The 25,186-nt window shown below is 30.6% G+C and overlaps 1 protein-coding gene across 5 annotated transcripts in view; it reads left to right on the top strand.

Moving 5' to 3' along the window:
* The window catches only part of NOVA1 (NOVA alternative splicing regulator 1), a 137,351-nt gene that overhangs the window by 3,485 nt on the left and 108,680 nt on the right, over positions 1 to 25,186 (top strand). The gene's annotated exons all lie outside the window — the stretch shown is intronic.

Below are 25,186 nucleotides of genomic sequence, written 5' to 3'. Positions count from 1 at the left end.
GGAAAGGTCTCTGTAATTAAATAGTATATTTCCTAGATAAAACATTATTAGTTGATTTGCTTTTATTTAAATCTAGCTTTCTGTGATATTTTTAAAGGTTATTTTATCTTTATAGCTATCAAAAACGTTCATTCAGTGCTGAGGGAACCAATACTGCTTCAATTTTTTTCTTCCTGGTGGAAAAAAATCTGATTTGCTTTCAGTGATCTAATTCAGTAAGAGTTCTTTAATACAGCAAAGACATCTGGCATGAATGTAAGCAGAGCATTTGGAGGACTTCTTTTTCATGGCCAATCACTTGGTGGTAGAAATGGACCATTATACTGGATAAGAAGGTTTTAGAATGGTTGAAACTATCTTTTAGTTTTATAAATTAAATGTAGTATTTTTGGTAAACATTTAAGTTATTAAACTAAAATGTAATATATTAGACACGATGTTCCTCTAAAGTTTGTTTCCTATGAGTGTAGTTTTGCAGATGGCTTTTCTTGTCTCTAAAACTTTCCTTATGCATTAAGAAAGTTTGCTAACATATTCACATTCATATGTTTAAAAGGTATATTATGATTAAAAAAATCAATGTAGAATTGTGAAAACCCTTAGTACAAATAAAAGCACTCAAAAGAGCTTGATTGCAGAATTAATAACATGATAGTTCTAGGAAAAGAGCTGCAATGGTAAATTAAATTCGCTGTCAATAGATAAAAATGAAATAGCTTTTTTGCATTATACATGAGGTGGTATCAGATGTGCAAGGATGTTACAGAAAATTGGTGTTTATCAAGGATATTCCAAATAGTAAATTAAATGCCTTTTCATTTGAATATAGTTTATTTTCAGTGGGTTGAAAAGGGTACACTGAGAATTAGATCTTTTGTTTTTAGTCCACTTAGTTGTACATTTTTTGCTTATTACATTGAAATTGATTATTTTATTTGTAGTTCTGAGGCATGTTATTTGTATGGAGCAAGAATATCTGTTGGAAAAAAATGGAAAGCTGGAATGCACTGAATTAAAATTTGTGTGTGTAGTGACGTAACTTGATCAAATGCGAGTTGAAATGTCGGATAAAAGAAGGCTTATACTTTGCCGGTAACAGGTGGAAACCAATCACACAGTGTGGGATCAGTTTTAAGGATAAAATAAAGCCTTGTAGTTTATAAGAAGCTTTAAGAATTCTGAACATTGTGTATAAAAATATAATTTTAACTAGATTATTACCTGTTTGGACACATAATCTCTCTGCTTCAGATAGACTTTAATTTTAATAGTCTTTCTCTTCACACTTGACCACAAGTCTGCAGAATAATTTAAGATACCGGTATTCTTCAACATAGCCTCTGAGCTTTTCTCAATTTCTCTTATTCAGATGTACATAAGGGATACTTACCTTGCACATCTCAGATGAGCTAAATTATAAAGCTGTGATCATATCACCAAGTTATAAAGAATTTCTTATAGGATTAATGCAATCATTTAGAAGCCCAATTTTGTATCTTTCATAAATATATGAAGTTCTTAAAGCTATATTTGTATATTTATAACTGTCATAATCTACTACAATCAATATGCCTGATGTTTGTTTCATGAAGCCCTTTTCTGTTTCTCATTTGGTAAGAGAGCATATTTGGGGAAAACTATACTTTAGTTGTATAACCTAATGGATTTTCCCAAATTACCTAAGTTTTTAAACAGAATATAATTGTGTTTGTAAGGTTTAGTTAAAATACTAATGAATTTTCAGAAACTATCTTCAGGATGTATTATAACACAGAATACAGACACACTTTGGGGACATTTTAATACATTTTAACACAAACGATAGGTACTTTAAACAAATTATAGCCAATATAATTTCCTCATAAAAACAAATCTTTGTTTTTCTTTTTTCGTTTTAAAATATTGTAACCCTGGCTTTATGAGTAACTTTTAAAATTATGGTTGAAATAAAGAAAACATTTTTGTACATTAATTAACTTGAGAATTTGTACAGCTGGATATTGCATTGTTTTTCAGTGTCATATATTAAATAACAAACTTGAGAAAATTGTATCATGAGGAATTATAGAATGTATTATTCAATTACTGCAATCAGATAAAATGATCTACAAATGGATCATTATTGCTATACTACATAATCCATTTATCTATTTGACAAAATCAAATCTTATAGAATACTGACTTAATTCTGGTGGTTTAGGACTATACCTTTTTTTCTTATGTGATTAGAGCAAGCTAATCTGATTTATTTGTGTATCTTTTTATAACTAGGTTATAGTAAGTTACCTTGCAGTAAAAAGCAGATTTCTTAGAGGAATGTATTATTGTATGCCTTTTCCGAATGACGATAGTTTATTTTTATTAATTTGGCATATAAAGATATGTTTAGTTTTTGTCAATAAGCAGATTGATTTTATCTGTTAAAATTATTTAATGGATGGTTCAGGTAGGTAATCCAAAAAACTTACTGAATGCATTATTGGTTGGGAATAGTAACGGATGTATACAATAAATATTTTCATGTATTCCTTAGATTTTAGAACAAATCATAGTATACTTATTTTTATTCTATTATATGATATTCATTACAGCAGTCAAACAGAATTCTTCATTGTAGTGTTGTAAGCTATTTGTATATATTTTATACTGTCTTTGTATTTGTGGTTATAAAACTAGGATCACATTTAAGAAAAATTATTTCCTTTTGTGCTACTTAATTTAAAATTTGAACTTATTATTTGTACATTCACTATATTTCAGTTTTTTATGCTGTCCAATTTGGGTGGTGCTTTTTAAAACAATCACAAAATCATAGAAAAGCAAAATGTAAGCGAAATGTTTTTATAGGGAAGGAAAGACACAACATTGATTTTATTTTGATATGAGGAAAATATAGTAGCCAGATTAAACTTTAGAACTGGAATTGTATAAGTATGATAATGTTTTGTAAATCAGAGGAGTTAAGGAAGTTAAAACATTATTTCTGTTTACATCATTGAAGGAAGAGTATTATGATGTTGGTAGTACCTGTGAATGTGAATCTCTTACAGCTTCTAAAAGTTGCAGCCTATACTTTGATCTTAGATGCAGAGAATATTGGACATTTATTGGTATACATTTTAAGGCAATATTAGTGATAAATAGAACCGTAACAAATAAAGAAAACAAAACAGTATGATTTCCAACATTGTTGAGTGGGTTTAATAGGATAGTTGTCATTACACTAGGTTATACCTTTGATTTTAGTATCATCAAAGACTTGCTGACACATAAAGTGTTTTTCCTTGAATCTTAAAGTTGTAATGTTTGACACACTACCTATTGTTAGGGTTACTTTTATCTTTTATCTCTATATCTTCAGTTGAAGGAGAAACATTATCTTTTACTTAACATTGGTATCTCTGAAAATTTGCTGTATTTTGGCTTAATATTTTTTATACTTTATTTTCTTATTTTAAGCAATAGGAAATCTTAACATATGAGGGAACATTACTGGCATAGCACAATCTATATTAACATTGCAGTTTCCAAAAGATATAATTTTATTCTTGTATGTGCAAATGTTTTGTGGGGTTTATAGAAAGATGAATTCGTACTAAAAATTTTAGCTGTACATTTTATTTGATTTTTTTAATATCATTCTGATGTTGGTATAGTAAGTTAGACATCACTAATTTTTGGTGTTGGTGTTTTTAGGAATCATATACACAATGTCACTTTGAAATTTGCTTTTTGAAACTTTCTGGGCTTTGGGAAAATAGCTCATTTAAAATTTGTGGCATTGTAATGAAATATCTCTAACAACATTACCTTGCAAATACCACCCCAAATTTCAAGAATTGTTTAAACATAATGAACACAGTTGGTGATATAGTTCAATACTTACGTACTGAAGATGTTTCATATTACATAGCAAGAGGAAAACTGATATGTGTCTTGAAAATGCTAAGGAGTCTGTGATATCACTAAAAACCTGACCGACAACCATCAATTAAAAAGTTATGTATTTTATAGTTGTATTATTTGTTTTTTTTTTTTTTTTTTGCTCTGGCTTAAGAGATTAATTTTTTAAAAAGTTATTAAATGACACAAATTCCATTTATTGATTACATATTATACCACTTGTTAACTAAATTTCAGCACCTAATAAACATTTTTAACCATAGAGTTTTTAAACATAGAATCTTAGTTGTGTCCAGTTTTAATAGGGCTATATTTTAAAACACAACTTCTATGAGTAAGTGCTACTTTTCAAAATAAAACTGGGGGGATGAGGGGGAGAGATTTGTGCTTGATTGCCATCTCATTTCCATCTTTGGATACAGCTTTAGCATAAAGTTAAACAACATCTGCAGAGATCTGACTGACAAACATCTCTCTGGGACTCATCATTGCAGCCTGCAGCAGGTGCATTCAGCTTTGCAGTCTTTTCCAAAAAGAGGTTAGTTTGTTTTAACATTTATCAGTAGACCAGTGGGAGCAAGTGACTAGAGAGAAGAGGTCGGTTGTCACTTGTCCAGTACTGGAATACTACAGGTAATTGGACTGGACTGGTGGGAACTGCAACAGTGTGTATCTCACATTGCACTGCAGCTGCTGTGGAGCTTAATTAACCTGACCCTCAGAGACTGAAGTGTCATGGTATAAAATGCAACATGCAAGGAATGAAGCAGTGCTTTTCAATACTTTCTGATGCTTAGGTTGATGAAGTTTCCATTTCTTCATATTATTCTTTAAGGATATGACATCAGCTTTCCCATATCTTTAATATAGAAATATTTTCAACTAAATTGATTTTTCATGAATCTAGATGAAATGTACATAAGACGAGAATGGGGTCTTTAAGTATAGAAATAAAAAGAAAATAACCATAAGTGAGAAGCATTTACATTTCACTATTCCACCAGTACATATTTAAAACATGAGTGACTGGAAATAAGTAGAACTACTTCGTAGTTCTTTTTAAAATATTATCTTAGATTAACATTTATTTTTATAGGAGGTTAAAAAGACACATGTAAAATTTAAGTTGCATCTTTCTAAAATGTCGATGGCTTTCGCAAGTAAACTTTGCAGAGTAGTTTGAAGTGTTCCAACAAACAGGACAGGTGTAACATATTAAAAATATTTTTAAGATTTTGAACTTAAATACTCCTATTGAAATGTTTCCCACATTTAATTACAAGTTTAGTCAAACTCTCAAAAAATTAGTCTGTCATTTATTTTTCTTGTTTTTAATTTCTCAATCTATGTGAAGTATTGGCTTTGAGTATGCTTCTATGACATATATACACGTTTCTTGTGTGTTCTGATAGTATTCCCAGTGAATATAAATATCTTTATAACAGTCCTGTTCATTAATCAGCCCTTAAAAATAGAATGTATTCAAAGGAAAACATACATTTAAACAAAATCTGGCGAAGTCTATACTATCTTAAATTAATTTTGAGTGTAAAAACCATTTGGAGTCTTTGTAAAACAGTTTTATAGTTTTTGCTTTTCTATTAACTTCACTAATCTGATCTTTTTGGTATCCATTGAATATAATTTATTATTTACCAAAAAGAAATTAAGTTTTGGAGTTGGCACAGATTTTTTTTCTAATTTTTTTGTAAACTATCCATTTTTCCTGAAGGAATATTTACCAGTATTGGCAGTAACTATTTGATACTGAAGATGCTGCTTGGGAAGAAAATAATTTTTACTTTATTATGAATAGTTCATATTTATTGGTAATTATAGTAGTTAAAAGAAAAAAAATTAAAACTATGGCATCTAGAAGTCAAGAGATTAATTCCAGCACTTTAAACATAAATCACTTTATTTTTTAATCAAATTCATTTTAACATTGTGAACTGTTTTTATTCAATTATTAATATAAAAATCATACTTCAAAATTTTACATATATACTTTTATTATGATTTCTAAATTTTTGATTAATAAGACTTTGAACAAAAATAAACATTTGAAAACTACAAAGTAAAAAAGAGAATTATTTACACCGATAAACTTTTTGAGATGTTTTCAGTATTTTCCAAGTTTTATACCAGTGTATGGATATCCTTTTCCATGACAAATCTTCATTTTGAAAACACCTACTATCTGCACTCCATCACTGATTTTTTGCTGCTTCCTGCAGGGCCTGTCATAACATTGTTGACAGGAACAGATGAAAAATGAAATTAATGTCTTGAGGTTTTTAACAGCAAAATCATTCAGATAAGATTATTTGGTGTGGAAAAATAAAACATTTTTGTCCGCTTTTAGATGAATTTTATACAATAGGTGATTCTTAAATTTGATGTTATATTTTTCTTCTTTCAAGACCTGTTTTATGTCTTACTGTTCAGTATATTCCTAATTTCTAGTAAGATGTATTGTGAACTCAGTAATTCTAAAATTTTATATGGTAGTGTCTTTTTACTTTTCTTGTGAAATAGCGTACTTTTCAGAGTTCTATGGAAGAACTTTTCAGTTCATGTTAAAGATGTCTGAGAATAGTTATACTCTGATGGCTCCATAATTTTACTACAAGTGTAAATTTTTCAAAGAAGTTTATTAATTAAATAATATTTCAAATTCTACATTCTAGGATAGAATAAATGCTGATTCTCAGTTCACTTAGTTTTAAAAAGTTATTCTGATTTTAAAGAAGATTGTCCTCATTTAAGTTGTTAATAATTTGATGCTGTAGGAAATAGACTGGACAGAGACTGTATTTTAAAATCCAGTAATCTGGGGGGAAGGGCAGAATAGAAGCAAAAGTAGTGCATTTCATTAACAGAGAATAATAGTTAATCGGGTGGTGTCTACCATTTAAAAACAAACAAACAAACAAACAAACATGTTTTTGTTTTCTTTTTATGTTGCTAAATATTTTAGAAGAACTATAGCTTTTTAATTTTGGTCATATTAATTCCTGGAATGCCTGGCTTTAAAGTGGTTAGTGTTACAGGCAAGTAGCTCTTAATGAGAGAGCTCATTCACATACTTAGTCTTTATTCTTTGTATAACCAGTGTTTTTATTTTTCTATGACTAATACATGATGATTTATTTAAAAAGTCATAAAGGTAATTTTTTTTAACTTGGTTTCATTCTTTAATTTGAAGTCTTTCTGGAAGATTTCTCTTGTTATTTATTATGCATATGTATTAGATGCTTCCTATGTAGCCTGGTGTAGGCAGCTATTTGTTCATCATTACCTAGAATTATTACAATGTATCTTTTCTTCATTGAAGGAAGGTAGGCCTGCTTTGCTTTATCCTGAGAAATTTTGCTTTGCTATTTTCTCCTTAGATTTTTTGTTTTAATTTTTTTAATATTGTAGCATCCCTGTTAAAGATTTAAGACAACACTTAGGAATAGCTAAGAGGCTTTTTATTTAAAGGATTTGGAGAAATCTTAGAAATGTGAAAGTAGATCAAAGTGATGAAGTTCAGATGGTCTCTTCTAAAACTTTCATTGAACAGTTGAGAAAACCAGGGTACCCAGAGATTAGGTGATTTATGCAAGGTTTTTCTAATGCCAGTAATTATCCTGTAAGTTTGAAATGTGCTTTCTGAATTGTGGTGCAGTTGTAGTAGGTACTTCATTCTCTTCTTGTTTTACTCTACGTTTTTTCTCCCTTTTGGATGTGACTGAGGAAGTAAGTCCTTACCTCCTCTCTCTCTCCTAGACTTAAAATGAATATGTGGTGTTTTTTTTTTTTAAACTGAGATGGTGGCCCAGTGGATATTACTATTATTATTATTATTTTTTAGTTGACATGCTACACTGAAGGAACATAAGCAGGGTGCTCTTTCATCATTAGAAAATTTCCTTTAGAAAAGGATATCATAGGTTATATTATCTGGAGCATATAGCCTGGTCATTTTCTGTCTTCCTTTAGTTATACTGTTTGAAAGTGTTTTTAGGAGGATGAGATTTCTGCAGCATTGTTATTTTTCTTCATTTGTATATTTTTTCTTGCTTTCATTGTTCCTTAGCTATACTTCTAAATTTTAATTTTTGATTAGAGTATTGACTTTCATTAAAAAAGTGGACTTTCTAAGTTAAATTCTGTTTCAGTAATTATTTTAATAATATATGTACTTTCCATGTTTTTATGACTTTTATAAAAACTCCCCTAAGTTCAGCGTATGTGGATAGGTATTCATAACATTTGGTTTAACAGATAAAATATCATGATTAAAAAATAAGCATAAGGCTAATTGTAAGGCTACATAAGTAAAAATGTAGCCGTATTGTCCAGTAATTATTAATTTGAAAACATCACTGTTTTCTCCTTTTTGGATATCCATTTCATTAAATTGGTCTACTTCTCAGTTAATTAGAATTCTAATACTATTTTCATTATGTTGTAGGCTTAAGGACTACTTTCTAACATAATTATAAAAGTACTTAATGTGATTTTGAAGACTTTTCCTTCTACAGTGTCAAATTAAAACAAAAAATCTTTTGTGATAGTCTTTACTCACATCAGTTGAGTAACTAGATTAAGGTCTACTGATATGGGGGAATTTATGGCATCCTTCTTGCCTGCTGTGTGTTTAGCATACAGCGCAATTGTTTAATCATGGGTTGCACTGGAAAATTGAATGAATGTATGAATGAATGACTGAATGAACAATTTGAGGTTTCTTCTGTGAAATGTTCATGTAATATCAATACAGTGGATATAGAAGGCAGTCCATCTTTAGTTTTTCATTGCACTTCTAGTTTACTTTAATAATGAATTCAGAAACGTAAATGAACAAGAAATGCATAGAAGTGTAAGGGTAGGGATTGGCTATGTACAGTGGAGTGGGACAGGGGAATTTTGCATTCTGTTTAGCATGCTATCCTGTGTGAAAGAAACTGAAATCCAGTATTGTGGAGAGTATGTTAAAGCCACTTCTGAAATGAAGACAGCCTTTAAAATAACTTAGTATGAGTTTAAGATTTAATTATTAATAAAGTAATTAAAAGTATATATTTTACAACATTTTATAGTTGTATCACATTATAGCATATTTATGGCCACATGGCCATATGTTCAGTAAGGAACAGAGAGATCAATCATGATTTTTCTCGAGTACTAATCATCAAATTAAAGTGACAGAAGTATGCATATTAAATACTTTATTTGTAATATATTTTAATATCTTCTTCCTCAACTACAGTAGGGAAGTTAACATTTGACTTTGTTGGGGGAGGTTACATTGTGACAATTATAAACTGGACAATTTACCTTTCTAATTTGCCAAGAAAAAATATACAGCTGTATAGTGGAGTGGAACTTATTTGCTTATAGTTTGACTAACTTAAATACCAAGGTACCAGTATATGTTACTTTATTTGAAATTAAAATTTTAGGAAAGTTGTTGAGTTTGGGATATTTCAGAGTCTTTACATTGTAAATATATACAATTTAAAGAGATACATGAAATAAGAGTGTTTTTTTTGTATTAATACATTGCTTGATTTTTAACATAATAAACCAGTGAAACATCTAAGATTTAATAGATATACTCTTTCATGCCTTGTGATTAGTCTTCCACATTTTTGTAAATTTTATTTATATTTTAAAAAGTGATAGAGAACAGTGGGTTAAAATAATCCCAACATAGTGTTTCTTTACTTGTCTGTTTCCCTGTGCCCTTCTTTGCCACAGATATGCTCAGATTTTTAGTTTTATGAACATTAGTGAGCTTTGTTGGCATTAGAACTAAGTATACAAGACCTTAAATCTTAGATGTATACCAGTTTATAAAATGTTTGCTAACTGAATAATGGGAGAATTATACCTAGAAGTTGAAATTATCTCTGTTAGTGTCATGGTCTTGGGAGGAAGGTTAGACTTCAAAGAAGAATTCAAAGAAGAGCTGACAGGGTTTTGGGGACTGAATTTTAATTTACTTGGTGAGCAAAGGTAGAAGGTCATTTGAAGCATATATAGACATAGACAGAGATGTGCAAAAATTCTGGTATATTCAGGGGTCTAAAAGTCGTTTGGTATTGATTGGATAAAAAGTAGATATTGCTGTAGGGGTGGGGGGCAGTGGTGGTAGGCAGCACTGTAGATACCTGTAGAGATAAGATTCAATCTAGTGCATATGAGAAAGAAAAATATTCATCCTGGAGATATTCATTAGCAAGAATTTTTTAAAAATATCCATCTGCTGTGTCTCTAAAATGACTGACAGGGGTACTGTAATTAGAAAATATACATTTATGTAAATATAGTGATACAGTCTGGCCGATGGATTGCCCAGTTGTCCAAAAGTGTATAACTGAGTATTAGATTGGGCTCTGGCTTTCTGCTTAGGAAATATAAATCGAATTTTTAAAAGACCCAATTTATTTAGAAAGGGAAAGGCAAAGGGAAAGATGGGATAACTAGAAATACAGAAAAGAAATGCGAGTTGTGTTTAATCAGTTTTGTCCCAAGTATGGAAGAAAAAAAATGTGGAGGACACTTAGTGAATGACAGATGTCTATGAAGAATATTTGGTATATGCAGGAAAGTTCTTCCCCCCCACCCCCCACGCAGGAAAGTTCTTTAACTGGTTTGCTTTTGATCTGTAGCAGTTTAGAATCATGTACTTGAAAAAATATTTCTTGTTTCTTAAATTCATTCAATATGTAGGCCTTTCATGATTTCTTGGCATATGAAAAGATACACTTATTTGATAAACATGAGTGATTTGTACAATGCATGCGTGTCTGTGAATTTGATGCTGTTCAAACACTTAAGTTTGCTATATTGTCAAAACATTGTTATGCTATATCAGTAAAAATTAAAACTTACTATTTATTTGTTGGTGGATTCTCTGTTATGTAATTCTTTTGTTTGAATTTTGGTTGATTATTGAGATAAAGTGAGATATTTCATCATTTATTAATAATTATTTTACATAAGAATCAATCAATACTCTTATCAAATTCAGGTAAATTTTTAAAAGATTGAAAAATATGATACTTTTTTTAATTTGGAAAATGAGATTAAAAATCTATCTTGCATTTTATACTGATTTATGCAATTATTGGCTACTTGTGTAGAGAAACATTAAAAAATTGAACAGCTGAAGTGACGTTAAGCACCAGATGGGGATTTAAAATAAAAATATTCACTGTGTAATCTTTATTTAAGTGCTATTCATAATTCAGTAATACCAGTTGTGTAACTCAAGGTTGATTCAACATAATAAAGGAAGCATAAGAAAAGTCCCATTTCCTTAAAATTGATATCTAGATGATGGTATGATTTATGACTTGCTATTAAAGTGAGAGATACTCTAGCTAAGAGTTGCATACATTTTTTTTGGCAGGTCAAATACACTTCTTTTTGAGCAAAGTTTTGAGTTATTTCAAAATAATATTTATTTGAATTTAACATCTACTATTTCTGCCTTTAAAGTGATATTCTATTTTGTACTTAAGCTTATCCTCTCAACTGAAAATTTGCAACCAGGCTTTCTTTACAGTAGTATTTTAAATTCATTATTCTGAAGTGTATATCTATTCTGTTTAAGGAAAGGTATGTTCCTCTCAAAGGTTTATCAACTTTTTAGCTGTGCTGGTGTATTTGACATCTTGTTTAAAAACCAGAATATGAAAATACAAACTGTGATAATGAGCTAGATATGCCATATGTGGCAGTTTAGGTTGGCATATATCTGAAATGGCATGTTTAATGTACTGTATTACTAGGATTAGTAATTTTACAGTGGAAGGTTGCTACTTTTATGATGTAGTCTCCTGCTGCTGGGCTTAGAAGTCTGATGCATGGACCCTTTACTCAAAATCTGTTTTCAACTTCTGTCTCTGTAAGATCTGTCTGATTAACTTATTCTCTGAAGTTTGTCAACATTAGTGAGAATTAAAAAATCGTATATAGTTTGATAGGTTTATAAATGTAAATACTAATTATGTATATTTTATTAAGGAATAATAATGCTAATATATTTAGTATGGCCAGAAATGGTTTAGTAAAGTACATAATTGAGACTTGTGCACGATATTTTTATTTTTAGAAAAAAGTGCATAGGAAAAGCTTTGAGATTCTATGGAGTCTTGGCAGTGAAGCCATTAAAAAGCAAACCTTAATAAATAATGTCATTTTATGACTGAATCTTCAACTTCAAATTTATATTTCAGTTTTTATGGATATAATATTGTTTTGATTTTCAAAATTATGCTTTTGTCCTTTTACTGAATCACTTTCAAACCAGTCAGCAGACTGCATTCAAAATAAGTAGAAACTGCAGTACAATGAGGATAATTTAGATAATTTAAATTTAAGATATAAGTAATATAAGTAAAGAATGTAAACATTTTTTGACTACTTAAAATATGTAGAATAAGTACAATTTTCTTTGAGGAAAATTGTGAAGAAACTTGGGGTTTGGGAAATGTTTTAAGTAACAATTATCTTAGTTCAGTATCTTTTGCAAATTCTGTGTTTTAAAAAGTCAGACTCTGAATTTCATCATGTTTGCATTTAAACTGACTCTATCACAGTTAATGGAAAATGTGATTATCTTGTTTTTAAACTCTTAAGACGATACAACTAAAAGTTACTTGTTGATCAGTTATGGCTTAAAGAGACCTTACATTTCTATAGAATTTTAATTCTTAAAACATCAGCTTAGGCAGAATATTTTGTCTTCGTTTTACAGATGTTGAATATAAGATAGTGAAAGCCAAAATTATGTCAAGTTAATAATGAAACTGTTTTTTTTCTGGTATTTGTAATAGTATTTTGTTATTCTGTATTTGCATCAGATTGCATATAAATTTGAGTTCAGAATTAGAGTGTTCAAAGTTTAGGTAAGATTTATCAAACTGCCACATTAGTCCATCACTGGGAGATAATGATATTTTGATGTTATAAATTTTTACCAATTCATATGTAAATCCTACAAGTTAAAATTTTGCCATTGAAAGGAAAACTACAATAACTAAGCAAAATGAAGATATGCAACAAGTTACTTTTTCTCCTGACAGGACTTGTGTATATATACAACCCTGATATCTTTCTATTTTCCTGTTTTCATATTGACATTAGATCATTAAGATAGTTTGAAACTTTACCCTGTCTTTAAGATTGTTTACATGAAATGATTCGGTTGCTTTCATTTAGCCCTGTAAGATTTTCTCACTTTAAAAATTGTATATAATCTCTACTCTCAAGATTTGCTGAATTATAAAAAACTCTAGTTAGATCACTGTGATATGGTACTCAGTATAGTAATAAAATTTCTGAGGAAAATATGCAATGGATATTGTACAATGGAGTTTATTAAGGAATTATCACACCATTTCAGTACTTCTCAATGCTTTCTGTGGAAGTACAATGAATACCAGACTTAAAGAGAACATGTGGTATCAGACCAGAATTTGAATCCCAGCTCTGCTACTTACTACATGTTCTATTTTAGTCAGTAATTTAATCTTCTTGGACCTCCAGTTTTTTCATCTGTGTAATGGGGTATCGGTACTTCTTTCATAGTTGTAAGTTATTGGTCTAGATACCAAAAAGGAAAACTGCAAAAGCATGTCATGTAATATTTGGCATATAATGAGCATATTATAACTCTATCATTTTTCATCTTCTTCTTTCTATGCTTGTTTAATTTAATAACACCAAATTTATAGCAGACATTTCAATGTAGAATGAATTACATTAATGTGGACCTAAAAAGGAAAATATTTAAGGATTTTTAAAAGTTGAAGTATTATTTTTTCTCATAATTATTGTAAAAATGCAAGTGATAGAATGCTAAAGCTCTGACCTATCCTCATCCCACATCGTTAAGGTAATTAATATAAATAATTTTGTATATATTTTTTAAACATTCTAGTTTAAAATAGCACTTATTATTTTTAGTGGTAATTATAAGTGATCATCGTTTTCATAGATAGGAATGAGTTTTCAGCAAACCACCTATGTTGATCAATAGGGTTTATGGAGATTCTAAATACTGTAAGGTGTCTTTCCAGTCACAGCTTTGTGGGTATTTTTGTTGCATAGCCTAAATAAGTGTTCTCTGATACCCCTGAAGATATGCAGAGCTTTTTAAATGTATTTTTTGTCTATGTAGCTGAAAAGAAAACTAGGGATGTGAATTTTAATATTAAAGCACATTCTAATAATCTCGTGATGAAATATGGATTTATTTGTATTATAACTTGAACATTAACTTAAACAGCCTCTCTCTTCATACTTCTATATACAAATATAAAATATTAAAAATTAGTGATTAGAGTCTTTATTGGAATTTAACAGGAATAAATCAGGTGGCATATAGATTATTTAATAGTGGCTTACATGATCTTTTTCAGGATACTGAGACTTCTGAATTTTTTTCCTACTAGCAAAAATGAAAGTTATAATGCATTAAATGATGAGGCTAAATGTTTAATAATATAGATGATGATTCATAAGTCTTATTTTTCAGCTTTTTTTTTGGCTGTTAATAACATTTTTTTTTAGTTGGTGCAGCACAGTGGTGCACACCTTTCACCCCAGCTACTTGGGAGGCTGAGATGGTAGATTTACTTAAACCCAGGAGTTTGGGAGTAGCCTGGGCAATATAGTGAGACCCCATCTTTAAAAATAATTTAATTGTGCAGTATAATTATTTATGAAAAATAAGTAAATACAAATAATTTAATTTTTTTAAGTTTTAAAAAATTGGCTCTGTCAAGGTCTTACACGTTTTAACTCATGTTCTTGCAATTTCCATAAAGGATGCAAGAAATTTTAGTGGTGTAATTCTACTAAAGGTATCTTTCAGGGGCCATGGTTTATATCTTTCCATTCTTTGGCAAGTATTTATATTTTCCATGAGTCATTACACACATTCTTGATTGCCATTATGCTAAAATTATTTTTTATTATTTTTTTGTATTTTGTCATAATTATTGTATAAACTTAATGCTATATTTAGATACCTCATAAAGTAAATTCAATATTAGTTACATACTAAATACTTAAGTTTCGTGTAATATTATTGCAAGATCAACTATAGGTATGATTTTGTTTTGCCCGACTGTGACCTGGAGGACAATAAATTTAATAAGATTATACTGATTCTTAGATTGCTTTGTGGCAAAATGAAATCTTTGTATTTGTCATAGTATAGAGTAAATTCAGTTTTATATTTAGAATGATACACCTTTGAATATATAAGTATATGTCCTGCTATGGGAAAAAAAGTAAAGAAACTGAGAAACTTTGCTAAAGATCATTTAATTCTAGAATGATTAAATATTATAAACCTAATCTTTATAGGAACGGATTTATTCTTCCATCTTTAGAATCTGTAGAGATGATGACAGTGAAGTCTGATTGGAGTGAGGGTAATATTATCTGTTGTCAGTTTATAGAAAATGAGTCTATATTAGTCTGGATTAGGGATGACTAAAGGTTATCATTGTCTTTATTAATATCATGGTGTGGTTTTGGGTGTGAACTCTAACATTAACCCAGGCTTCCTTCTCATTTGCAATATTTTTCACAATTCTTTGGAATTAAAGCTACACAATATATGATGAAATTATGTCCCAATTCTAAATGCTCTTTCATCATCTTCATTGATGATCTTATTTTCTGTTGCACTGAGAGAATTCTAAATATTTCATAAGCTTCTACCACCAGATCTACCTACCTAACTATATGAGTATCTAGTCTTACTATTTTGATAAGCTGTCTATGTACCTAGCAAAGGCCTATCTCTACTTTTTTTCTGTATTCCATTACTCCATCTTAACCTGCTTAGAAATCTTTTAGCAATTTTTTCTTCACTTTCCCGCATTATCAGTTTCCTGCTCTACTGGAAATTTTTTTTTAACTACAAATATGCGATTCTTTCTCTCACTTGAAAAAAAAGTGTGTTTCTTTTTATCCCACTTCCTATTTTAATAATTATGCCATTAACATTAAAATTCTTCAAACTTTTTGCCCAAACTTTTGCTATCTCCAATTCCTCTCTTATCATTTCTCTTTTAAAGCTATTCCCATTAGGGCTTTGACCTATCCTTCCGTCGACACTGCTCCTATTAATGTCACTGGTAGCTTCTATACTTTTTATTCAATGGTTAGTTCTCAGTCCTCTTTATATAACCATCAGCAGCATTTGACACAGTGATCACTTTCCATTTTGAAACGTTTCCTGGTACACCTTTATCTCATTGGTTGCAGCCCTATATTTCCTTTGCTGTTTTTTTTTCTCATTTCCTTGGACTTTTTTTTTTTTATCCATGCTTACTCCCTTGGTGATCTGATCCAGTATCATGGATTTAAATAACCATCTGTTCTTTGATGACTACCAAATGTTTGTATCCATTCTGGACCTTTCATCTGAACTCCATACTAACGATGCAGCTCCCTCCTTTATATCACTTGTAGGTCTAATATGTATGTTAGAATTAAATATGATTTTAAATATTCTAATATTTCTCTTGAACCCCTCAAATCAACTTCTCTCAGTCTTCTGATTCCTAATTGCAGCTTCCTCTTTTCAGGATCTGAGGACAGAAATCTCTGAGTCATTTTTACCTTCTCTCTTTCTGTTGAACTTCACATCCAATCTGTCATGATTCTGATTATATTTAAAATATTTGCTTAAAGGAAAACCAAATATTCAAGCCAAAAGAAGAAAACAAAAACAAAAGTAAATGTTACAAGAATGCATTCTGCTATGTTTAGGTAGGTAAAGGATTAACCTAAAGATATGGGTGGCTGTGAATTCAGTTACTACATTCTTTCTGGTGAGTGACAAAAAGTAGCCTGTCCTAGTTACTGGATTGACCAGACTAAGCTCACAAACTATTTACAGTTTTAAAGATAATTCATTGGGAAAGCTAAATTCATGTTTAATTTTATGTTAAACATGTAAAATACTGTAGGAAATTTTATTTAAGAATTATCAGTATCAATATATTCATTACAGTAGCATAATTGTTTCTATACCTAGGGGATTTGAGTGTAAAGAACAAGCATGAATATGTACCATGGAATGTTATTTAACCTTAAAAAAGGAGAAATTGTACTGATACCTGCAACAATATGAATTCATCTGGAGTACATTATGCCAAATGAAATAAAGCCAGACACAGATAGATAGGTATGGTATGAGCTTGTTTGTATGTGGAATCTAGAAAACATAGAATACTTTGAAATGGAGAATAGAATAGTGGTTACCAGGGTGGGGAGAGGAAATAGAAAGAATAGGCCAAAAGGGATAAACATGCAGCTGTATATGATGAATAAGACTAGAGATCTAACATACAGCATGAGGATGTAGTTAAGATTGTGTTGTATACTAAAACATACTAAGAAAGTAGATTTTAGGTGCTCTTATCACACCAAAAAAGTAACTATGGAAAGGGATAATTTACCTGACTGTAGGAATAATTTCACTATATATATGCATATCAAAACATCATGTTTTATACCTTACATATATGCAATAATAAAAGGAAGCGAGAGGAGTAAGAAAGTTCTAAATAATTCCTGTTCATCAGATTATGTAAAAATAAAATCTATAATTGCTAAGACACAGTTAGCTTAAAATGTATACCATATCAATTCATATATATATATATACCTATGGTAGATGATAAAAATATATTGAACCATTTAGAATATTGTGCTAAATCAGTAATTTGTCTATTTGAGGATTATATCTTAAGGAAGTTATGTACTTAAAATATATTATCAAAATGGTCAATGCTTGCCTATAAAATATTTTGAGATACTGTACATTTATGCCTGTCTACTGGGAATTTCCTAATTTTAGTGTTTGTAAAAATTATTCTGGGTGATAGAGTTCATTTATCTTTTTAATTTAAATCTCTTAGGCTTAACTCTACTATTTTGTTTTTTTGTTCTGTACTCAATTATTAAAAGCATTTATCTTATTTTCCACATAAGTAGAAAAAATGAGTTATAGATTTAATAAAATATTTTAAACGAAATAATTATGTAATAACAATTTTGACTTTTTTTTCTAATCATGCATTTTATCACTATGTCTTACTGGCAAAAGATATTTGATCTCTGTAAATATTCTGCCAGAATAAGACAAAATAAATTTGTAGGCTTGTTGATATATGTGATACAGTCTTTTTTGCACTCATTTAAGAACAGAGAGCATCATTAAGTCTGATATCTATTAATGTAAGCCAGAGTGAAATGATAGTATCTTCTCGTGAGTACTCTCAGTATATAGGAATCATGTTCTTGGCTTATAGCACATAAGGGGAGGAATACTTCCAAAAGAGACTGGCTGGCCTCAATTTTTTTTTCAGTTCTTTTTAGAATGTGAAGATACTATTACCTCCTTGTTCTCTTTTCTGGGTCCTAGTTTCTAAATCCTAGGTAACAGGAAAAAGTGTCATTAAACATTATATAAATATATATTTTTAATATAAAATATTTTACTTCATATTATTTAATCTGTAAACCAAAATAACATATTATTGCTCTCCACTCCACCAAGCTATAAGTGAAGTCTGTGGGTTGATAGTAAAGAAAGAGAGAACAGACTTTGTGATTCATGCAGCTGTGCATATATGTGGACAGTAGGTTAAACAAGAAAAAATACTTTTCTTAGGCATATTTATAATATATAAAAGAAACATATTATAGAATTTAGGAAAATTAAAAGGAAATATAAATGATATATCTTAAACGTAATAAAGGTTAGTTTTGAATACTTTATTAGGGGTGATTATCTGTGTAATATAAAATTTATGGAAAATTCTGCTTCAGCACATTATAGTATGACAGCAGTGCTTCATGAACTACTGAAAGATAATTCAGGAAATGATTGACCTGCCAGAGTAATTTATCTTTGTGTGTTGTTTTTGGGACAATTGCCTTCTGCAACTTTTATCTGTTGGTTTTAAATATATGCATCTATACATGCGTACACATATGTATAACACATACAGTACACATACACATGTGTATAAGCATACACATATACACAAATGTATTATATAGATGCTAGATAGCGCTTTTTGTTTTCTTCTTAATCTTTTCTCATGATCTGTTCATACTGACAACTGCAATTTTGCCATTGACAGGATTTTAGTACTTAACCACAGCGGGTAAGGATAGATTATTCAATTGAGTTTTTTCAAAAATTATTTCATTGTTTATATGTAAATTTAATTTTCAAATTTATTTTCTGAGGTGGAGTCTCACTCCATCACCCAGGCTGGAGTGCAGTTGTGCAATCATGGCTCACTGCAACCTCCGCTTCTTGGATTCAAGCTGTTCTCCTGACTCAGCCTCTCGAGTAGCTGGGATGACAGGCGCCCACCACCACCCTCAGCTAATTTTTGTATTTTTAGTAGAGACAGAGTTTCACCATGTTGGCCAGGCTGATCTCGAATGCCTGGCTTCAGGTGATCCACCCACCTCTGCCTCCCAAAGTGTTGTGATTACAGGTGTGAGCCACTGCACTCAGCCTTAGCTTATATTTTTATTTGAATTAGCAGATGGTTTCCTTCTATTAACTTCTTAGCATTTACTTTTAGAGATCCTTTAAGGTAAAGAACCAGAAATGGAAGATACAGAATTATGTAGTAAAAGCACTGGCGCCTTGTTTAAGTATATATTAAATCAGAACTTCAAAATTATTTGGGCTTGCTTTTATTTATGATAGTAAAAGTGAAGATCATAATATAAACTAAGAAATAGTATGTTGTTGAAGAAATAAAGGTTTGAAACAATCTAGCACTGATTGTTTTCAACTAGAAATTTTAGACTGTGCTCTCAAGTTTATAGAGGTTGAAATTGGGTGTGATTATTTGTCAATAATGGGCCATTTTTGCTTTTTTGATTATGCCACTTTGAAGTTTTTGATAATTTGTATATATAGATTTACCTAATTACTTTCTGTGATAAACATAATTTTCTGAATAAAGGAAGCAATTAATATTTCAAGAAACATGTAATTTTTAAAAACTACTTTGGAAAGTTTTCTGAAATAATGTATCATCCACATCTACTTGGTTTTTTGTTAATATTTTAAGGGTCTGGTTTGTTGTCAATAAATATTTAATAAGCCACACACAAACACATACTATTAATCAGATTTTTAAATAATTCAGTTTTGCTGTGCTGTTCATATTTAATCAATTCGTTTGTGTTTTGAGGAGGAAAATGGGAAATAAATGAATTAAAAATATATTATGATATTCTACATTCAAGTTATTTACCAGGTTCATTAATTTCAGTTATTTTTTTATATCTAGAAGTGCTGTTTGACCCTTTCTCAGATTTTTTGCTGTTCCATGTTCAAACCTCTTATCATGAAATGTATTAAGAATACTTACTTTAAAATATTCTATCTGATAATTCTGCTCTGTGTTGTTTCTGCTGGTTCTCACTCTTGCCACCATACTTCCTTGTGTCTTTGGTCAATGGGTGTTGTTAAAGTTTTTTTAGCAATTTACTTGAGGGAATTTTCTGAATCCTGGGATAAAGGTGTTTTCCTTCAGAGTGGCTTGGCTTTGCATTTCGTTGTCAATTGGGGACAACTTGAAACTAAATTATTATCTTGAGATTGTTTTAGCCACTGGTATGAATTCATGCTGAAAATCTGTTTGAAAGCAAACTTGGGGTTAGGAATTCCTGGAGATGTTTTTCCTGGATTCTAAGTGTATATGTTAGGAATTGACAGTGTCAGGGCATGTTTACCAGCATAGCTGGTTGAAGTTAGTATTATTGGGGATTCTCATCAGGCTGCCCACCTGGAACACGAAAGTCAATAGACAAAAGGTCAGATTAACTTGTTTTTATCAAATGCCTTCAAGGTAAATGTCTCCTTACATGCTCTGGTTATTCTGTTAGGTTCCTGCATTTATTTAGGTTTATTAGTTTCTGGTCAGCTAACAGATGCTATTGAAGAGTGTGCTTTTAATATTTTTCTCTGACATAGTTGTTTCAGGCAGGAGAATTGGCTGGGTTACCTTGCTTATGCTGTCAGACATAAAAGCATGTTAGGATTTTTTGTTTGTTTACAAACTTTTCTTATTTCCCCTAGCTACTCTGGAAATGTATATTATATAAATATATAAATATAACTGTTTAAGAAATCATGGAAGCTGACCAAAATCATGCAGCTGGTAAAAAGGTTGATCTATAATCAAGTCTGTCTGACTCCAGAGTCCAAGTTGTACATTATAGCACTGCCTCTATGCAGTTTACATTCTTTACTCATAAGCACTTGAATTCCAAGGTAGTGTTCATTTTGTAGTTGGATGATTGTGGTTATAAAGAAATGGAATTCTAAGTTACTACCTGATAGGAATTTTGAGAAAGAAGATCTAATAACAGTTACTACATTGTAAAGAGTAGTTAGCAATATGAGTCAAAAACCTACTGTAAATGTACTAGGATTCTCAAAACAAACATGGACATTTTCTGTTTTACCTAAATCTCTCTTATTATCCTAATATATCAGCCTACCTTTTTCCAAGATCTCAGCAGTTCCCATGATTCCATTTTCATTGTTACCTTTTGCTTGATTTTATCCTTTATCAGTCCTGTCAGTATTTTTGTTTAGTTGGGAGATATCACACAGTAAATATCAAGAAACCCTTCAGATGTTTTGAATACAGGCAGAAATGACTGTAATAATGGTGATATAAAAAAATGACTATGTAAAGGTACAGTAGCTCGGAGAGCTTTGTTGATAACCAAGTGAAAAAACTAGTTTTAAAAGCATAACTAGTTTACCTTGAGCAAGGAAAAAAGTTGCTTAAAATGTTATCAGATCATTAACATTTTGAGATGACTATTTCAAATTTAATATATTTGAGGAAATGGAAAGTTAATGAAGCAGAAGACTAGAAATGAAACAGGTGCAGAAGAATAACCATATGAAAAATGGAAGTGATCTTGTTGTTCTCCAGATTGGGTTACTCTAACCACTGTCAAACTATTTAAATCAAGTAAGACATAGTTGGGTGCAGTGACTCATGCCTATAATTCCAGCAGTTTGAGAGACTGAGTCAGAAGGATCACTCGAATCCAGGAGTTCAAGACCAGCCTGGGTAACATAGCAAGACCTCCTCTCTACAAAAAATAAACAGAATTATTTGGGTGTGGTGATGCATGCCTGTAGTCTCAGCTACTTGGGAGGCTGAGGTAGGAGGATCGTTTGAGACCAAGAGGTCCCAGCTACAGTGAGCGAAGATTGTGACACTGCATTGCAGCTTGGGTAACAGAGGAAAACTCTGTCTCAAAAAAAAAAAAAAAATTTAAACAAGTCATCTAAATATTATAAGATAATACAAATTAGAGAAACTATACATTTTTCTGAAGGCATTTTTCATGAATTACAATTATAATTGATTATACTCTACATTATTTTTATAGGATTTTAAAATTTAAGCTCAAAGTATATGCTTCAGTGTATTGATTTTTGGATTATAGTTTGGTGTCATTTTGGAAAGTTTTTGGGAAAGGCAAGTTTGATTGAAGGCAAGTGTTTTTATAGAAAACGAAAGTAATTTCTTGCATTTTCCTGTATTTTATGTGCTTATCCTATGAAAAAGATACTTCCAAGTAGTTTAGAAGATGTTAACTATATTCTCAGCTTCTGGCTTTTTGTAGAAGAGAGGGAGAAAAATGGAATCTTTATTTAAGGATTGGTTTCTGAAGGAAGACTTTAAAAAGTAGCATTTAGCCTTTAAAAAATGGGAAAATGAATTTATTTTTGCTGTGTTCTAACATAGTAACGTTTTCCTTATTATGATGGCTTCTGTGTTTCCACAATTTTATTGATGACGAAAATTGCCATTTTCAATAAGAAATAACAAGTGAGAAAGAAGATTATGGTGGGTTCTGTTTCTGAGTATGTGTTATTTCACTTTTAGTTTTACAGTTTTTGCATCTGTAGCCTTAGCCATATTATGAGATTTATTTCCTTATTAGCTGAGAGGTAGGCTAATAGATGAATAGGAAGATGTAGGGAAATAATAATGATAATAATAATAGTTAACTAATAAATGTTTACTATTTGCAAAGCCATATTCAACCAACTGTGTATATATTACTTAGTCTTTTCAAAAGCTTTATGAAGAAGGATCTATTCTTCTAGATAGACAACTGAAGCATAAAAGGTTAAATCACTTTCCAAGGTACTCATTTATAATCATTGGAGCCAAACTAGAGAACACATGTTTATAAGTACACTCTGTGTATAGTTGATTATTAATGGTAACTCTTATTTGATGACAATAAATCAAACCTGGAATTTGAAGTTAGTGATAATATGGTTTGTTAAGAGCGTTCTAAATAAGTATTATATTTTCTTAAAAATTGTGACTGTTTTTACGTACGATGTCTCTTAGTAACTTTAAATACTGCTTGCACTCTTTCATCACTGCATTTTTAAGATTTTACTAAGCTGTTTTGTTATTCATTCCCTAAGGCATTTTATAGTCTTTTATTTTACAGTGACCCTGAAGGAATATTTCATCATTCATATAATTTTAGCATCCAAATTGTATTTTCATCCCTTCATTTACCATGAAACATATTCCTTCCTATCTTTCAATTGCATCATGTTTTCTTCCTTTTGCTCATTTACCCTTAAAGCAAACATAGATCACTTTTCTAAATCATTATATTTTTTTCTATATGAAAGCCCATTTTGTAATATATTAATTATTTTATTTTATTTTATTTACTTTTTGAGATGAGTCTCGTCAGGCCAGAGTGGCACAATCTCAGCTCACTGCAACTTCCGCCTCCCAGGTTCAAGCAATTCTCCTGCCTCAGCCTCCCAAGTAGTTGGGACTACAGGCACCTGCTAAAACACGCAACTAATTTTTGTATTTTTAGTAGAGATGGAGTTTCACCATGTTGGCCAGGATGGTCTCGATCTCCTGACCTCGTGATCCACCCACCTCAGCCTCCCATGTAATGTATTTATTTAAGAATGCCATTCAGTTTGCATTCTCTTCCTTCTTTTTTCTTTTGTCACATTTTCAGATCTAATCAAAGATTAAATATTAAAAAGAAAGTTAATGAATGAGAGAATGTGGTGGTACTGGTGTTAGCTTATCCATTTGTTGGTGATTTGCTTGTATTTTGTGTAGTTAGTTTGATTCCACACAATATCACTTAGTGTATACTACATCACTTAGTCTATACTATGGAACAGTGCTCATTACTAGATTACAAAAATAAGTGAATTCATGGTTCACCTTTGTCTATCAAGTTTCTTGCCACTTTTTGGCTATCATATCACACTGAATTTTTGGTCTTTTGATGTGGAAGTCAAGAAATGACAGACTAGATACACAAAATGAAACATGGTGAAAGAAACAAAAGGAAAGAGAGTGGTGTATTGTGGAAGTTAGGAATACTCTGGGACAGCAGTGGATATACAAGAGAACAGAATAGAGCCAGCTGAGGGATAAGATTTGTGATTTGAAGGATGGGGTGGGTGATTAACAGATCTCTAGGCACTGTGAGATACCAGAAATCCGTAAGTCATAGTATAGTTCCACGGGGTCTCTTTTGAGGGCTGATGACAACTCAAATAGCTACCTAGGTTTCAAAAAGGGTAACATTTTGTCCTTACAATAGTGCAGGAGTCTAAAAGTACAGTGAGAGTAGATAGAAAGCAAAGTCAAGCAGATTTTTTTTTTTCCCCTGAGGCAAAGACTAACTACAAAAGTGAATTCTCTCAGCATGGTCTTTTTCAAATTTACAGGACTCCTGTTAACTTCAATAGCTCTTAAATTTTATCTTATACACCCTACACCTGTAGCTACTTTCTCACACAGTGTCATTACTGCTTATCACAGTGATGAACCTGATTCATCAAGATATGTTAGAATTGTATTCATTACATTTTAAGAAGTTAGGTATATGTGTGATGCATTGTAGAAAGATTTACATAAATGCAGTTAAAATTTGGGTAGAGTACTTAAAGGTTTAAGTGTATCTGTTTATCTCATAGAAACACTAATCCAGACATACCTGTTGGACATATTTTTAAACTGAAAAAGTCCCTAGCCATATTGTTTATATATTATATAGTAAAATAGCGTTGGTTATTGCCAATTTCAAAGGCTTTGAAGTGAGGCAGAACTGGGTTTCAATCTCTGTTTTGTCTCTTGCAAACTCTGTGAATTTTGTATAAGTTCCTTGATATCTCTGATTTACA

Source organism: Callithrix jacchus, chromosome 8 (assembly GCF_049354715.1).
Source record: "Callithrix jacchus isolate 240 chromosome 8, calJac240_pri, whole genome shotgun sequence".
Lineage (NCBI taxonomy): Eukaryota > Metazoa > Chordata > Mammalia > Primates > Cebidae > Callithrix > Callithrix jacchus.
Note: the sequence above shows the minus strand (reverse complement) of the source record. Positions and strands in the feature narration are given on the sequence as shown.